Here is a 19,404-nt window from a genome sequence, read left to right as displayed (position 1 = left end):
GGGGGTTGGTCGGTGTTCAGCCGATCGAATTCGCCTTTCGATAGCGAAACGGGGACAATTTTAAGACTCGTTCCTTTAACAATTCGTTCGAGCGAGTAGATAATGGCGCCAGCGTGAATGTAGTCAACCTTGTGCGTTACCTACCACACCCTGCGTAATGCCTCAATGTAAAACTCGAGAGGTCGGTTTTCACCAGTTTCGAAGTGTGGAAGGTCGCAAGTGACAGGAAAATCGATTTTTTCTCCCTTCATGCCGCTACCGGTTTCGTTAACATTTTTTTTTCTTCCTCCTGTCCTTTTCCTTTCTTTCTTCTCCGCGTCTGAGCTCGCGGCACAGAACTCGATCGATTTACAACCGACAGATATTTCCAGAAATCGGAACGAACGATCGGAACGGTCATTAATAACAATCAAAATTTTATCTCCGGGAGATTCTGTAGGGTGAAAATTGAATTTTAATAGAAAGATTCGTACGGTTGCAAATATTCGAACGTATCGCTACGTATTAATTAATTTTCAACAAAAATGCCACTCTTCCGGTGTAATATTGCAAATTTCAAACTTTAATCAAGTATATCGAAATTCGTGTTTTACACATCGAGCTTTAAGCTTCGGATACTCGAGCACAGCTGTCGCGATGTTTGCTGAACGAAAGAAATTCTATTCAGGCTCCATCGCTTTGCAATTACGCGTATAAGAATGTAAAGTTGCATAAAAGTCCTCAGCCTCTGATCATCGTTCTTCGTGCGAGCCTCGTCGTTATTTTGGCACGATAGCCGTGTCGAATCGTATTGGTTACCAGCGAGATCGTGCATGCGCCGAAACAGAGGTAAATAGAATTCACTCGTGACGACTCATAACACGTGACACCTTCCCGTAGGAAAAAATCGCGGCGAGAAAATTTAAGCGACGTCGTGTTACGATCGTACGGTCCGTGACGCGCATTTTTGGTCACGGGCCGACGTACCGGTTGGAGGCTCTTCAAGATTCACGGCGCTCCAAGATTATGACGTGTAAATCGAGACGATACGAGACAGTCGTATGTACTATGGCCAATGATAAAGTAGTACCTACATGGGCACTTATAATGTAAATTTGAAATTTCATTAGCACAGGCATTGGAAACTTGTAGCAACTATGACACTACTTCAAGTGATTTTTATTTTTTCAAAGGCAAAATTCTTATTTTTCGTCATATTTCTCATACATTACTTCCGAGTGTGATAATTAATATTTTTAGATGGCTGGTCATTCTAAAACATTCCACTAGATTCTGTTCGTGTTAGATTTTATTAGTCTACTACATTCTATTTGATACGTTTTCTTCCTACGTACTTGTACCGCAGATTATTTTAACGTTGGCTGCAAGCTCGTGCAGCTGGCTTCCTATTCTTTCTGCTTATTCAAACCGCAATAATAATTAGATTGAAAATTGGTCGGAAATAACTGCAAATTATCTAGCTATTTATTCCTTGGAAAACAAAAGAAAAAACAAAAAAAAAAGAAAGAAATAACTTTATCGAACGATGTTCGCGCTAATAAAGAGAGATTCTGTTTTGTCTATACAGGAAAGTTTTTCCAAGGAATTGCGGCATCGAAAATTCTAGCACAACAAACTTTATCTTCTAACGCGGTTGAACCGCAACCTTATTTACAACTTTCGATAAGAAATTATATTTTCGGCGAAATCTTCGTAACATTTAACTTCATCGTTTGTCTGTCAACAAGTCTTGCTTTAGTTACTTAGAAATACCTACGGTTTACTCTACGATCCAAACATAAACCTTATACTTGTCATAAAAAAATATTGATCATTTGATAGCTCCAAAAAGATAAAGAACTTATTGAAGCTACGTAATTTTTACAAACACCGTTAGATATTTACGATGTGTCTTTTCGTCGTCGTTTTTCTGTCGTGTAGATCCCAGCAAATTAAACCTCAGCAAGTACACCCTCTGCGACTTTTTCTTTTAGAATTTCCATAAAACTATCGATTCCAAGTAAGCGTCGACAATCAGGGCCAATCGTAAAAAGAACGATGATCGATGAATCGAGAATGAAACGCATACGATCGTTCGGTAACCCAGCCGTTTAATTTATCACGACGAAGGACCATAGGTGAGCATGTCGCGTGCGCAGTGACCAGCGAAAGTTGCAACTGTATGAGCAACAGGTGTGCAACAGCTCGCAGCCACGACAGGTAAATCGATATCTTCCACTACCGCCCACTTCAGCTTCGTTTTCCCGCTTCTCCAGGTTCGTCTATTCTTATTCCTCTGCTTTTTCACCGCGACCCGATCAAACATTCTTGTTTAACCTTTCAATGACCAAAGAATTTCATCGGCCAATACATTCTACTTGAAGGTATTTAACCTGTCTACTCTTCGGGTCTTGTATTTTAGTAGATATATCCAGTAATCGTGAAGAGGACAGGTTTATTACTGTCTTTCTAGGAATATTCGTATTTATAATATTTAAATACAATTCCTCGCCACAGTATATTCACAATAATTACATTTCTTCAGGACAGTCGCTGAATACAGTTGTGGAACAAACGTGCGTCGTGTATGGACTGCAGATATTTATGCATTTTGGGAAGATCTAAGAATTTCTAAAAGTCTACAAAATACACATAATATACAAGAATATATAAATCATCCAAACTAGAGTACTTATCGTGACATTAGAACGTAGATGAAACAAATTTCTATTTAAATTACGTCTCTTTAGGTATATTCATAAAAGTATAAAATCGTATTAACATCCGCAGTCTAGTCACGTAAGACTATGATCCTAAAAATTTCTTTTTAACCAAAAATCAGACAATATTCGTGAAAGTGTAAGATGTTTGAAAAAGAACCGTGAAATCTGTAAATATTAGGCTGTCAACCAAGTGGTTGCGAATTTTGTCATTAGGTGGTATTGACAATCGCAATTACTTAGTTAGCAAACCGATATAAACGAAGATTATCGAGTGCAAGTGATTCTCGCGATACTTTTCAATAACGAAGATGAATGAAACACAAATTGTGTCACTCAGCAAGCAAAAATCCACTTCATTTTTTGTAAAGAATTCGCAAAGACAATTTTCTTGAGATTCGATTATGCTCTTGTTACTCTCTGTTATACTCTTGCTTCCTGGGTGATTGCTCCTTCGACATCAACACGGTGAAGAAGTATATTAGTCCGGAATATGGTTAAAATGGATAGTTATTACGACTCACACAACACCACAGAATAAATATATCTGTCGGGGAAACCGGGAATTAAACTCAAACGTTTACGTCGTTTTATCATCCGTTGAACCGGCATGAAAATGTTTTTACTCGTATAATCTACCGAAACCGTTTCCTGTGGCATTAACTTCCTTCCACTGTTCACGATTATCGTATTGAATAACTGAAAGTTTTAATTAGTCGGACTCGTGATTGTATTAAACGACGCCGACTTAATTGTCTGAATTGGTTGTACGACTGGCATTAAACATTTCCATTCCCTGCCAGACGGATACAAAGGTCAGCTTATGGTGATTGCTCGTACTATTTCTCTTTCAATCGCTTCCTCTGGCTAACGTAAGACGCTCGATTAGATTCCATTAAAATTCGTATCCGTGAAAGATGAGATTTTCAGGACGTGGGTTGTAATACTTGGTTCGTAGAATATTCATGCGAATTATAAATATTTTCACAGATATTCGATAACGAAATTAAACAATGATATTTAATAATAAACGAAACTCGATCAAAGGTGTGTCTAGTTTTTTAACCGTCGCAAAATATAGTTCATCCTTGATAAATTATCTGCGTATTGTATTTATACTTTAATTGTTACTATTTTATTCTTATTTTTCTACATTTACGTGCGTTGTATAAAATGCAAACGTATAAAAATCCACGATCTAATAAGTAATTTGTTTTTTCTTAAAGTTGTGCCTGTATGACTAAGAACAATGGGTGCTCGTGCTTAGTCACTTGACAGATTTCTATTTTTAGAAAAATCCATGTTCATAAAATTCTAATCGAAACACTTCCGTCAGGAAATGTGTAATGATTCGCTTTGAATCCATCGTAGGAATGGTCACAGTAGTAGATCACCTACGAATATTTAATAGATTCACGTTTTCTTTCGTTCCTTTGTATCATGCTGATGTGCAAAGCTGAACACGCTTTATACGATTTTCAAGAATGTTCATATCGATTCAGGTACACAATTCATATTGTGTTACAAGCAATGCACCGAATGACACTTAAAAGACAACACCGTACTCTAACGTTTATCCTTTGTACGCACGGTATCGTGCCAATCAATGTTGGGCTTCGATTACAAGCACGAATAGAGGCAAGATGTTAGACAACGATCGAACATCGTGTTTGCAGTTGTTATACAAGTACAGACTTGTGTATCTTTAGGCACAGTAGCGGTTTCTATCTGGTAACAAAGGATCCTTAGGTGGAAATCAACTTTTGGAAAGTAACTCGATCCGTTCTGCCTTTCTTTAATCAGAACATTTTGTATTCAATTTTTCTACGAATTTCTCAAAGAATTTCAAGGAGAAATTGAAATTTCTTTGATGAAGCGAAACGTAGATTCGCAAGAGTGGAAACATCTCTTTGATGTTTTGCATGTAGACCCTGGCAATATCGAATTATTTATAAAAGGAAGAGTAATTCAGGATGAAATTTCCCCTTCAAAGACTATTTTAGCATTCCTGTCTATTTACTTTGAAAAGCGAAATCTTCATGCTGTTCTTTCTGTGCTCTAAATAATTTCGATTTAAACATTTATTACATTGATGGATAGGTTTCTTATCATTAAATAAAGTAATTAGCAAGAATCGAAATAATTTCTATCTCATAAATGAAAGTTACTCACGTTGCATACTTCAACCGACGATGAGACTCAGTATTTTTGGCACGTTCTTCGGTCATACGCGAATCTTATTGAAATTTCCCAATTTTAAAAACGCTATGAATTTCCCGAGCAATCAAATTATCACCATATGCTCATACTAGAACATTCACAGGCCGTTTTCATCATTTCCCGTCAATGACCAGTTAATTTTCGCTCGAAACGCAACTAACACGTTCCCCTAAGCTCCATACCGCTCCATCGACATTTCGTACGTCCGACTGCCAATTTTAGTTACAATCACGTGCAATGGGACCGCAATCGGCAACCTGCGTTGCATTACGCCACGTTTCGGTAGAATTCCAGCAATGTTCGCGCGTGGTTTTCAACGTGAAAGAGGGATATCCATTTCATCTTCCTGCGCTGCCCCACGTTTTTCCTTTCTTCCATGCGATCACTATCGTTCGGCCATGAGAACGCAAGAATCTCTTGTCGCCGGCATATTTATGGAGAACTGGTCGGGATTCCATGGAGAAACGCTCATACTTAACACAGTTGAGACGCTAGAGACACGCAAGAATTCGCTACTTCTATTAATTGTTCGATTGCTCGTTTTTTTGCAATTGCTGGCTTTCTTCTTTTGCTCGTTGGTTGCTGTGACCAGAGTTTAAGGAAGTGCAGTCGAAGTGGAAAAATACGCGATTGCGGATATTTGTGCAAATTCGTATCTTTACGAAGGTACTGGAAGAAATGGAACTTGCAGAGAAACTTATCTCACCCTGTAAATGTCACAACGAATACTTTATTTCGTACGCTTCGCGTAACTTTGCATACTGTATACGTTTTTGCATCTCTAGATTTTCTACAAACGCGTGAAGACTCTACCGATCTGTCGTTGCTGGAAAGAGATACGCACTCGATGCTTCTAATTTGTTGGGGAAACTTCGGTTATTTCATTTATATAATAGATTCTTTTTACTTAAGATAACAATTCCCTTATCGAGATACATGGTTCTGCTTTTTGCTTATTATACACAATATCTAAAGTTCTTCTACTCTTCCTTTCCACTCAATCCACTCTATCTCCTCTTTCTCACACTGTTTCTTATTTATCGTTCACGTTATTTCACGTTCTTTTCCCATATGTTGCAATGTATTTTCTTTTTGTTACAATTTACGTATATAATAGTTATTATACTGAAATACGATGTAGATATCATTTGTAATTGTCGTCGCGATAAAAATATATACTTTCATTAATATTAATAAATAATTCTGAAAAGTATAAAGTATTTTTATTAATTTATCGCGACGGGGAAAAATAAAATATTACGCAAGTTAATTTGTAATTCTCAAATAAAGATAAAAATTCTGAAACAAAGAATAATAAAAGTGCGAAGTAATTGAGGCTATAACAATGATAAGAGATAACGAAGTTTCCAACAATATTTAATTAATTCATGCTATTTAAGCCAATATCGACGCTGTTATCAACTTCCAAGATCAAGATCCGTCTGACCCAAGTTAAATCATACCACTCGTACAACTGATGACATAAATACACGATGAACCTGCTTTACCTCTTGCGTTACGTATCCCAAGTGATATGATCTAAAAAACAAGAATCTGGAAGAGACTGCTTTCAAGGCTGCGACTAAGCCTGTGCGCCGAGTATTGGCTAAACTCGATCCGGTAGATCGTTGCCAGCGAATTTACCGTAAAATGTAAATCGTGTCAAACCATTTTTCAATCGGAACGTGATTGACCAGTTTACCACCGTAGAAAGTGAATTAACATTCAGGCGAGATCGGCCGCTGCAGATAGCATCGTTATTTTTAACGAGCGCAGGTTTCCAGTGAATAGTAGCTCCTTTGACTGGAGGAAAAGAAAAAAAGAAGGAAAAGAAAGAAAGAAAGAAAGAGTCGCTCTCGGAGACAAAAAACGACCAACTTCTGTTCTTGCTCTTGAAAAGTTTGAATAATTCCTTTCTTCTCGTTACATCATACTCCTCATATCTTGTCGTGTTACAGGCATAGAACTATATTTAAGAACTATTTCGGAGGATGAAAAGCTTCTTCTTTCTTCTTTTGCTTTAGAATTTAATTATGCAATATCACAAAGGTGAGATTTTAATAAAATTTTAAAAAAGTACACGAAGAGATTCGATAAACGTGTCAACCAGTTCTCCCCGCTATTTTTGCCGCCAAACAAGTTAATCGAACACCGTTATTTTGTTGAAAATATACTTCTATACTCACCGAGATATATTAGGTTGTCCGAAAAACGTTCTTCCGTTTTATAAGGAAATAATAGACGCACAATGTTTTTTGTTTTATATTAGTTTATCGAATTATGCACGAAGATAATAATAGAAATATAACGAAATGGATCATACTTAATTCAATAAAATAATATAAAACAGAAATTGTTGTTCGTCTATTATCACCTTATGAAACGAAAGAAACTTTTCGGACAACCTAATATAAAATAATTTCGAACACAGTTTCGATTTACTTCACAACTTGCTCCCCAAAAAATTGCCAAAGGCGACCCATGTTTTCGCTTAAGACGATCTAATCTTTTCGAACTAACTTTCATTTACCTACTTTTATATTATTTATCTGTTATGTGTCTTACTCGCAAACTCTCGTACCACAGCATGATTTATCTCTACATTGTAATTTTGCTCTCGAGCGTCGCAGATTTATCGCATTTCTCTTTTCCCTCGCTGTTCGTTGTTATTTCAGATTTCGTTGTTATTAACGTATATGTATGTAATTGTACTGTCGTTACGCAAGCGTCGCGCGGACATCTGTTTCGCGATAGCGGCGCGGCGGTTCGCTCGTTCAGAAAAACTCTCGTACAATTTCCTAACGATATCCGTGAAAATACCGCGTTTCTCGATCCTGGCCGCGACACACAGACTCACGCACACCGACCGCTCGCTTATCACCGATTAAATTCTTGCGAATAGTGTGCAGCAAGAGCATAATTGCGCAAGATTACGTCGGGTCGTGCTGCAACGCTCGCGGACCTTTATCTTACGCAACACGTCGTGAATTGTGTTTTCCAATTGAGATTTTAACCAATTTATTCTTTTCTTCTAATCAAACTTTCTAATTATCTTCCGGCGAATTAAAGACCGATGCATCGACTCGGCGGCCGATCGATCTGTCGATGCTTAGCTTCGATTATGAGACTCCGAGTAACCGTGAGCAATCGTTCGTTGTGTAACTTCGTGTCGGTAGAGCGAGGTACTTGCTGACATAGCGTTTGGTGGTGACGCCGATAACAATTGTTTCTGGGATTCGTTTGTCGTTTGTAATGTATTAGGTTGTCCGAAAAGTATCTTTCTTTTACAGACACGTCTTTTACAACAACGCATCTTTATACGAACATGAAACCTAATCTGACGGACGTTGTGATCTTTATCTTGATAAAACAAAACGGATCGTACGTAATTCGATAAAACAATATAAAACGGGAAACGTTGTGTATCCGATATTTCCTTATAAAACGAAAGAAACTTTTCGGACGACCTAATATTAAAGAGACCGAAGGAACGATGCAAAGTTCGATACAATTGGAAACGTTTAATATATCTGTTAATAGATTTTTATAGTTTCCTAAAGCTTCTTTAGTTTCCTAAAGATTTCGTATTCAGATTTCGAATACAACTGGTCGCTAGACATTCTGTCTTATTTTCAAAGGATTGGTCCATCGCTATGAGACGGAATCTAAAAGACAATACTAAAGGAAAAGATGTCAAATTTCAGAATGCTTCACAAAATATCTCTAATCTAATCAAGTTTCCCATTGTAATCAATTTCGTCGTATGAAGATGTTCCCTCTAACTTCAGACCCTCGGACGATACAACCCGAAACGAATTATCCGAACTCTCCTCGAAAAAGAATACGCGAATAACCAACACTTCGACTTCCACCTTCAAGCCACAATTTTCGCCGTGAATCGCGATTACATCGGCTAGAAACTTCGGCTCAGATCATACACGGTTCGCATGAAATTATCAGAATCCTCGTTTGAAAAGAATTCAATGTGCGCTGTAACCTGCACTTTTAAACCACGATTTTCCCCATGAATCACGATCACAATTACGTGTTTAAAATCAACTTCTCCCCTGTACTTTCTCCAAGCACACGATCGATCTGTCCTAGTCGATGCATACACGTATTTATGCAAAGAGAGAGATCAGGTTATGGACAACGAGGATATGGCTGGTGGGTGCATAGATAAAAGTGTCTTTGTTACGATCGAACGAAGGAGGAGAAACGGCGTAGATCCCACGATGGCGAAACACGCTCGATCAACTATAACGCGGGTCATTGATTTAGCCGGTCTCGCACCTATATCCGCGTAGCCGCGCGCTACTGTGGTTATGCATTATGCAAAACTTTTTTTTCCAACCTGCAGTGACTTTAGTCGCTGGGTGAACAAAGAAAAAAGCTACAATCTCTTTGGTTTCCTCCCTCTCTCCCTCTCTCTCTCTCTCTCTCTCTCTCTCTCTCTCTCTCTCTGTATGTTCTTTGTATGTATATGTTGGCGTGCGTTGCGAACAGCATTGTCCATTTGTTCTCCGATTACCTGAAAATCGTGTCACGTAGGGCATAGGGCGTAGAGGACACCTTAGGCCTTTCAATTCGATCGCATCGCGAAAAGCGTAAACCGTAAGCGATTACGTACCATCGCGAATCCGACTAGAACGTGATTTATCGGTGATTCGTAGGCGGCGTTCGTTGCTACCGTTGTATATCATTGGTAAATGGTCCGGAAACGTCGGACTTTAATCAAAAGTGCGTCCTTGTAATTGCTCGTAGTAATTTATTGGTACACAGAGGGGAGGGAAGTGTGGGATCTTGGAAATTTAAAATTGTTGTGTAGAAAATGGACAGGAATGGATCGTAGCGTGGGAAGTTACGCTTTTGGACGACTTTTCTCCCGAATTTGGTTATATTCTTTCGAGTTTTACGTAGAGATGGAAGAAAAATCTACGATAGAGATATAATAATAATTTAACAGGACATAGTAATTTACTTCAGAGTATAATGATTTTTAGTTTTTGTCAATAATAATAGGTCACGATTTACCAATATTACGATACAAAAAAATCGGTAAAATTTCCGATGAGAATTGAACAGATACGAAAAGGACACGACGCTAATCTGCGGATAATCGGGTGGCGGATTAATTCGATTCAATGGCGGAAAATTCGATCGACCGGTGTCGACACCACCTAACAGCTGTTAGCTTTCAGCTGTTCGACAGCATTAAAACCGAAGGATTTCTTTGATCGTGCAATTAAACACTGGTCGGTTGGCGGACGTGTTCGCGGGCGCGTTGTTGCGCGCAAGAAACCGCGACGCATATTGTGTTACAATTTCAAGCGATTCGCTTGATGAAAGGGATCGGTTTTTCGTATTATTAGAGGCTCGCTCGCGGCTTTGATCGATAACCCGATGGCCTTGAATAGACACCGGACTTTTCTAACGAAGTAAAAGTTGACTGCGGTGAGACCGGCTTCGTAAGGATTTTAAGAGATTGCACGTCGCCGAAGGCATGTTCGATCGTACATATTTATTCGTGCACGATCAATCGGAATACTTTCTAATATCTATCTACTTTGCCATTAAATCGTCGGTTAATTGAGAAAATCAATGTACGCGTGTCCTTTTTCATTATACAAAAACTTCGCGATCTTGTGTTTAAAAAAGAAATGGAAAAAAAGAGATTTTCGATGTACTTTTACATATTCATAGAACGTTCGTTTACAGTTTAATGAGTTGCTGAAAAATTAAAATGATAATGTTACTCGTTTGTTAACTTCGTCTAAAAAAGAGGAGAAAAAGGATTAAAACGTATTTTTGCATTTTTATAGGATATTTTTAATTTGACGTTTACAGCGCAATATATTGTTAATTTAGTACGTTCAAGTTGAAGAAGCTATAGGTCTGGCCAAAATCAATTAATTCCTCAAGGCCGCCGAGCACCGAGCATCCTTCACCGCATCTACGGGTTTCAGATATCACTTTCCATATTTTCTTCTGTATTTTCCATGTTTTCCAAAATCAACGTCAAAACCACATCTACAAATGTAGAAACAATCCATAGAATTACATACAACTCTATAAGAAACTTCAACTTCGGTTCTATCGCCATCCAATGTGATGTATGATCACCATATGCGAGGGAGGCAATCGTTCATTGGCGAAAACGCTCGACTCATTTGGTTAAGAGATGGAAACTTGTTCCAAGAGGTACCATGGAAATACCCTGGAAAGCGAACAGCAATCTCGCTCCGCCCTGCACTCCGGCCGCGATACATCCAAGGCCGCTCGAGGCCGATCGAGTGGCTCGAATTCGTCGATTCGCGGGTGCGGCAGACAGAAGGCACTCTTTCACTCTCTATCTGTCTTCTTTTAACCTACGTACGACCATTCGCCATCTCGCTCGTTACTCGTTCTCTCAGTCGCTGGCCTAGCGTCTAGTCTCTGTCCGGCAACCCTCGCTTTCTCTGTCTCTTCGTTTCTCTCTTACACCCGCTTATTCGATAATACTTGCTCTCTTTGTCGCTCGTGTATACACTTGTAGTATTCTGGCCACATCCTCTCTCTCCTACGCGTCTGTGTTACATTTAGTCTTAGTAGTGTGTTTAGTTGGTTCCATATACCTTTTATTTCATTCGCTTGCTTTCTTTTTTCGTTTGTTTGACTTACCGATTTTTATATCCCTCCTTTTTGGTGTTGTTGCTCTATCAAGAAACCATATTGAGAATTTTTTAATAGAACGCGTGAAGGGTATTTAAGGTTAGGAACTTGTGAAAGGTTAACAGTTGTTTCCAAGAGATACTACAAGTTTTTGTTTCATTGCAGATACCGCGAATAACGCGACTTATTAACTTATAACATCGGTATATTACACATTGCGGAGTATATTCGCATAGGCAGATGTAACGACATCGATCACTATGGACATAACCCAGGGAAAGGTCTAAAACTTTCACAGCTATCTACTTCCTAAAACATAGTCACACCGCTTCTTTCCCAGATGTTTACGTAATATCCCTAAAAGCATACCATCCTTACCTTTCAACGCTCAGATCAAACCCACGAAACTCGCTTAAAATCGAATCAATTAACCCCAACAATTTCCGCCATACGTGCTGTCACTTTCGAAATACATACCTTTGATGAAATCGAAGACACGTATCGATCATTTCGATCGCTATTTCTCTAACATACGGTCGATCAATTACCTCATTGGCTGTTTTACATAATACACATATACTTGGAAACTATTTACCATTTTACGAGGAAACGTCGGATCGTTCGGCTAGCTTTTCGAATTATTTCGACGAAAAAGAATGCAACCGAGTATATAATTATTTTTACACAAATATCCCGAACTATTCGAGTAATTCCTAACTGTTGCTCTCTGTCTCTGTCGGATGCTTGGTGCGGCGCACCGAGCGCGAACGTCCTTGACGGTCGCCGTGGCGACTGCGCAACACAGAACAGCGCAGCGTTGCGCGTCGTTGCGCTTGCGCGCACTCGATGCACTCGCCCCACCCCCAGCCCATCGCCTCTGTGACAAGCCGCCCCCCACTACGCGGTCCACCTTTACCGTCACGAGCAACCCCACTTTTCTCTCTAACTATATATCACGGTTGCCGCATATTACGTCATCGACACCTTCACTTTGCCCATGCTCGGAGCGCACGATGCTCTGCCACTCGTTGCTCTTTCGTTGCGCTCGTACGTTGCCCGCACACGTCCTCTTGCAGCATATTGTTGCTGCTCCTGTCCAGCATCCTTCGATCTCGTTCCATCTCGTCTTTCGATTACGTTCTTTTACTTGTTCTTTTTTTATTTTGCGTAAACATGGGTATAGATCGTAATGGAAGGGGAAAAATTGCTAGGCAACTGACAGTAAGGGAAGTACATTTTTCAGGAAATACATTGCGGTAGTTACTCGATGATTTAATAATGAACAAATCTTTCTCGTTCGAGCTCGCCGAGCACGGTGCTGTGCCACTCGTTGTTCTTTCGTTGCGCTCATACGTTTCCTGCACATGTCCTCTCGCAGCATATTGTTGCTGCAGCTGCACAATATTCTTCAGTGTCGTTCTATGTTATATTTCGATTACACTGTTTTTACTTTCTTTCCTTTTGCCACCTTTTTTTCGTTTTGAATAAAGATGGATGTAGATTGTAATTGAAGACAGAATTGCTGAAAAATGACACAACTAAGGGAAGTACATTTCTTTGATGATGAGGGTGATTTGATCATTATACTTGATCCGTTCATAATAAACAAATTTTGTCTTTTATGATTTTACTGATATTCTTTGCATTTTGAGAGTGTGAGTGTTGCATTCTTCTTGTTCTGTAATATGATTGAATACTTACGACATTCGTATCGGAGTAAATACTTCATTTTTAGAGACAATATCGTAGATATATAATTGATGATTTTTAACGCATGTCACTGACCTAGTTGTTTTTATAGAAATTATTATGTATTACGAAGTACATATATACGTGGATATTTCTTTCACATTTTTATTCAAAATTGTACTTCAAATTTTCCAGAAGCACCTAAGATAAAAATCAAGTTCACGTTGATCGATTGCTTTTTAAAGAGTATTATTCGATATTTTACAATAATGTACCTGTTCATATCATTCTATATATCATTCATTTCGTAACAAAAACGATGTACAAATTCCACCTCCAAATACATATTTTTAAAAATGTATCAAAATTATATCGCATCGCGCGCAGATAAAAGTTGTTTGCTTGAAAAAAATTTTTCCACTACGGACCAATAAAAGATCCTCGAGCCACCAACAAACATGAACAACCACGCACGCGAAGCGCAAACATTCGAGATTCATCGTATTGTGTCTTGAAAACTTCCTTTTTCTCTTCATCGCGAAGAGGATGATGAGGACGCAGCTTTGACTCTTTCATGGTGGATACTGGAACGACCGGTTTTTCCAGAAATTCACGTGAACAATTCGGACGATTAACATACAGATATACTTATGTTCGTTAGTCGGTGAGCAACGTTAGGTGGACGCGATGCGATATCTTCGAGTTAATCAGTCAGCCGGTCGAAAATTCAAATGAAGTCTGGGAAGTGATATTCCCTGAAACCGAGAAACCGGACCGTATCCGGATTAAAAATACCTTTTTGTTTCGAGTCAATAAGAATACGACTTACATCGATCGGCCAAGATTAGGTGATTTATGGATCACACAACATATACACGTAATATTTTTATAGGTGTTATGCTCTCGTTCGAATAAAGTTACAAATTGCTAAAGAAGTTAGAATTTTATAAATTCTTCCTCGCTTACAAAATGTTACCTGACTATCCTATCTGACAAAAAATTAGACGGTTGTAAAACAGAAATTTCTAGCCTACAATTTGTAATCTAATTTGTGCTAAATCGTTAGTTGGCAAATTATTGTGCAAGTGTTTTATTTTCATGAAGTATGCGACTCGTAAACTTGCTTTATCGAGCTTTTAGCGATAAACCAATGGTCCATATCTTTATTAAGATTATTTTTACCCTTCGAGTCAGAATGATACATATTAATGATACATATTAAAAATAAACATTTTGAACGATGTTAAAGATTGCGAATAAACACGTTATGAAATTCATTTCTCTCTTTCGTTGTCCCCTTTTTTGTCTACCTACTGTTGCCCAGTTGCAAAAGATAATGAGCAATTTGAAACGCGCGAATTCTTACACGAGCATCGATGAATGACACGGGTTGACAATGTAGCGCATCCTAGAATAGATAAACCGCGGCTTCCATTTAAAAGCACCACAGACCAATACTATGACGTGAAAGTAACGATCTGATGCAGAGTCAATAACCTGCGATAACTGTTTGACCTAAAAGTGTCTTTGGAACTTCGTCGATGCATCTTTTTTCATTCCCTTTGCATCGGCGTCGAAAGCTCTGCGATTTGTATGGCGGTTCGGTGTGTTTCATCTGCTCTGACCACATGATTATTTAATCGACGCCAATTTCCGTTCGATTACGGTCCTTTTATCAAATATCTAGCGTCTTTTCTATACACGTACGTATGTATTTGTGAATTTGAATTCTCTTGAGGTTTTTTTGGTGAATTTTGACAAGCAATAAGTTTTAGATTATATCGGCTTTTGCCGTAGAAACGATTTTTACAGTTTTACAATTTTACGGTTTTATTATCAAACTTGTGTTACTTGCTACCTAAGGATTGATAAATCTTTGCTGGAAATATTAAATTCAATCAATTAACGAATTTTCACAGATCATAAGTTTCAGGTAATAAACTCCTGCCGTACGGAATTTTCGTAACTTTATAGAGTTACTTGTTACTTGCTACGCAAGAGAAAGAATTAACGTGGACAGTAAAATGTCGCGACTTGTCAGTCTTAATCGACTCTTTGTCCAGCATAGCAAGTAACGAGTTTGGTAATAAAACAACAGTAACAGAAGTTTATAACTTATAAATTATGACTTTTATCATGCAAAAGGTTCCCCAGCGGTGACCATTATTTCTTTCGCCAGTGTGTGCGTTCAAACTTTCCCTTGTCACGTTTGGGCGACAAGGCGTGTAACAATATGCATTTAATAATCGAAAGAAACGGGGGAAGAATTACCTTGTTGACGTTAATAAACCATTAGCATATTTATAAGCGAGAAGCATTTAATTCGATCTTTTTTTAAACCCGCACTTAAAGTCCATATTCATAAAATTATACCTCCTTGGAATAACGTAGAGCAAAGTTCGAGCTTTAAAATATAAGTGGAAAGTTCTGTAAACTCTAAAACGACATATTTTCTCTTGGTGTTCAGTTCAGAGCACGTTAATTTCTCGTTAATTCTACCATTATTTACATTGTTATTAACTATAGGAATTAGCAGATTGTAAATTTGAATTATTTGTTAAAGAAATTTAAAGATTTTTTTTTTAAATAGCGTTTATTAGACCAAGATGCATTTTAATGCATTTGGGTATTCACAATAAACTATAAATTTTGATAAGATGTGTTAGGCAAAAGTACCGATACGCGACGGTACGACGTAGCCATACTATGCTATGTGTTGGCTTTTTAAATTTTTTGTTTTAATATATTCTTTGTATTTAAACCGCCGGGGGAACGGAGCTTTTATGTGATTTTGTTTTTATTTGTCTTTTCTGTCCTGAAAACAGAAGTTTAACGATAACGAAGTACAGGATGACATCAGTGTAATTGTTGATTTTTCTTAGAATTTAATCTCGAAATTAAGATTAATAATCTGTGGAAGACACAATGTTTTGTATTGAAGTAATATTATGTGATATTTATTAAACAAAAATTGCAAGAAATATAAGTGAGCGTTGTGGGATGTTGAATGTTATTCTCAGGCTGACTGACTTAGTGACTTGACCCATGGCCCTTGAAAAGATTTTGAACCCCCACTCTCTATGCGGTAAAGAGTGTGACCTGAGCAGATGTCTGTATGGCATCACGTGCCATGGAACCTTCTAGCAGCTTTTCGATATAAAGCGATACGCTGTCTAGGCACAACACCGACGTGCTCAATGTTCCATCCATTCGCTTCTTCCGCCGAATTCTCGGAAAAGCATTCTCGCCAGCTGCCGCGGTACATACAACGAACGTACGCTAGTGGGGATATCGCTGGACAACGAAGGGAAGAATCCGTTAGATCAATCACCTCATCTGTATGCGATTAATATCGTTGTATTCCAACAATTTTAAATATCATTGCTTGAAATAATGCGAGTAGTCTTTGAGTGTCAATGAAAAGGAGGATTCTTTACTTTCTATCTCACTGATAGTTTGAAAAAAAATTTTTTAGAGTACAAAAATGTTTCATTATACATATGTATATACAGCGACTACAAAAAAATGTTTGCACATAATCCTATTTTCCAATGTGTTTTTTTTTTTTATCAGGTTCTACATTTCATTTTCGTAATATCAAATTTTGGTCATATGGAAGCAGTGCTAAATGATACGTAATTTAATATACTTGGATCTAATTAATTAGTATATAAATTTTATAATAAATACAGCGATGTGCAAATAGCTTTTGTGTCCGCTGTAATGAAACACAGCAGTGCATATCTCCGCGTTACGTCTTTTCTTTCTTTCGTTCTTTCTCTTTTGTCTTTTTATTTCATCACAATGCGACAAAGAAATCGCTGGCAACACACGTATTTAGGTTCTAGCTCTAATACATGGCCACTGATATCGCGTACGTTTATTTGCGTGAATATTACGAAAATAGCATGCATTACGCGAAAAAGGAAAATACGGAGTGTTACGCGAGAATTAGAACGTTCGCCAGTCCCGTTACCGCCGGTCTAATTCCTATGCCTGTAACATTCTTCGACAACGAATATACAGAGTAACGCCGATAGTAATAGATTGTTCAGAAAATTCATAGTGAAAATTAAGAAAGGTTTAATTAGAGTTAGACTTTTTACCATTTAGAATACAAAGAGTCTTTTTTGGAAAAATTGTTCGCCTTTTTCGATAATGAATTAGCCTCAAATAGATTCAAATAGCTTTTACAGGCTTCTAGAGTATTTGATTTCTTGTCTATAACGTTCGAGTAAGTTCTTCAAAGACCATAACTACACCTATATTCGATATATGCGACAGAAAATATTTTTGTGAGCCACTGTAGATAATTTTTATCACGTATTTTTCTTGTCACATAAATTTCCCAATATTTTTATGATCTCCTAGTGGCTTTTAAAATTTAACTTATTTGACTAAAAATATTGCTTTTGCAGTAAATATCTTCGTTCCAAATATTTAGTCCAAAAAATGTGAGATTTCAGAATATTTTATATTTGACATGCACAACAGTTTCCTATGGCGAACATTATAATACTTTCGTGAGCCAGTGTCTATATCGGGGACGTCGTCTCTTCTGTTACATTGCGCCTTAATTGCATTAATTATTATCTTCCTTTTTCCGCGTCGCCCAGTTGAATTTCTATATATACACGAACCGTATTAACAACGGCGGAAGCGATGGAAAGACCAGCTGTTAGAAAATTCCTGGCCAGAGTAGAATCGAGCGGAAAACTAGGGCAACAACTCTTCAAAAGTTTCATCGTCGATGTGGAAATATTCAGCTGATTGTAGAACGATCGGATCCCGCGCTCTGTCGTATGCTATAGTCGCCTATAGCATACCTGACTGCTTCTAGAAGTCGATGGAAACGTTTAAAATACGTAAAATACATTTTCGCCGACGAGAAAAATAACGCCGGCCAGATGCATGTGTTTGTTTTATCGCTAGAAATCGCCGGTGTTATTACGTAACCGCGACGACAACCACGTTTAGATAAGAACTATGCAATATAAAAATCGCTCGTACACGATTACAGCGCACAACGCTCTTAGTTGTACAGATTAGTGTCGAATTGAAAGACCTGTGCCATTGTGATATTCTATTTTTCTATCCAGTTTAATAGCCGATCTTCGTTCTTGAATACTTGATTTGATTGTAATTATACGTAAAATTCCTTCACTTTTATTATCATTTCAATATATGAGTTTTCATACATTACAAAGTGTACAAGTAAAAGATTGAACATTACTCGGAAATAATTGTAACATGGAAAACGTAAGATTTACGACAGTAAAACGTTGATTCAGTCAGAAGGAAGATTCTATTTTGTATCATTTACATGTAAGAGTTTCAGATAATTTGGATCAACTGCGCTTGATCCTAATCTAAATTTATTTTTTATCAGACGAGTGAGAAGTTGAGGATTCGTCACAAATAATTACTGCAATTTAGAACGCGTAATACTCGCAGTGATAGAACGTTGAGAACAAGTGTCGTTCAGCAAAAAGCCTCAGGTATTCTTGATATGAAATTTTGCGCGGTTTGGCAAATTTAAAAATAAAGCTTGTGTAAAGTGTTGGTACGCCGGCCGGCGTTCTTCGGGCATTTTATTACGCACGTAACGCGTGTGTGCATACATACGTCAAAATCGAAGTGGAATCGTGACTCAGGAGCGCGTGGAAGCGCTGCTTCGAAGGGAAGATTGGCGGCGCGGATGACGTTTTACGAACGATAATACGGGGATAGACGTTGGCCAGGCGTAGAGGAGGTAGGAATAGTTACTATAGTTATATGTAGGTATAGTAAGAGGGTGGATGAGAAGAGTGGGGGAAGGTAGAGTGCGTGCGCGCTCGAGTTGAACGCGGCTGTCAGTGTCAATTGGTTCGCCGCGACGACTTGAGGTGTCGTTAATGTGTAAACCAACGTTGTACTCGAAAGTTTCTTCCTCGCGTTCCGTCATTAGTCAGAAACGGTACGGTTTGACATTCGCATCGTCCCCTCGTTCCTGTGTGTTTACTATCCCTGCCGCGAAATCAAACGACGAGGCGTCTATTTAACAACAACGGTGGTTCGAAGGATCGGGATCGATCGGAAACAGAAATTTCGATTTGAAACTCGTACCCAACTTTTCGGTTCGTCCCGTCTGCCCGTCAACGACGAC

At 38.2% G+C, this 19,404-nt stretch overlaps 1 protein-coding gene and 1 long non-coding RNA gene across 3 annotated transcripts in view; one reads left to right on the top strand and one right to left on the bottom strand.

The window, feature by feature from the left end:
• The window catches only part of LOC100742419 (terminal nucleotidyltransferase 5C), a 156,762-nt gene that overhangs the window by 53,337 nt on the left and 84,021 nt on the right, over positions 1-19,404 (top strand). The window lies entirely within an intron of this gene.
• LOC117151321 lies at positions 10,591-12,421 on the bottom strand. 2 transcript variants are annotated; one of them, XR_004461149.1, is made up of 4 exons: positions 12,048-12,421; positions 11,580-11,927; positions 11,043-11,486; positions 10,591-10,949 (listed from the first exon to the last, which is right to left on the bottom strand). It is a non-coding gene; the product is annotated as an uncharacterized LOC117151321 (long non-coding RNA). The 2 variants fall into 2 exon arrangements; XR_004461148.1 differs by having other exon boundaries at positions 10,599-10,949; positions 11,580-12,415.

This window comes from Bombus impatiens, unplaced genomic scaffold, assembly GCF_000188095.3.
Source record: "Bombus impatiens unplaced genomic scaffold, BIMP_2.2 scf_0144, whole genome shotgun sequence".
Taxonomy (NCBI): Eukaryota; Metazoa; Arthropoda; class Insecta; order Hymenoptera; family Apidae; genus Bombus; species Bombus impatiens.
Note: the sequence above shows the minus strand (reverse complement) of the source record. Positions and strands in the feature narration are given on the sequence as shown.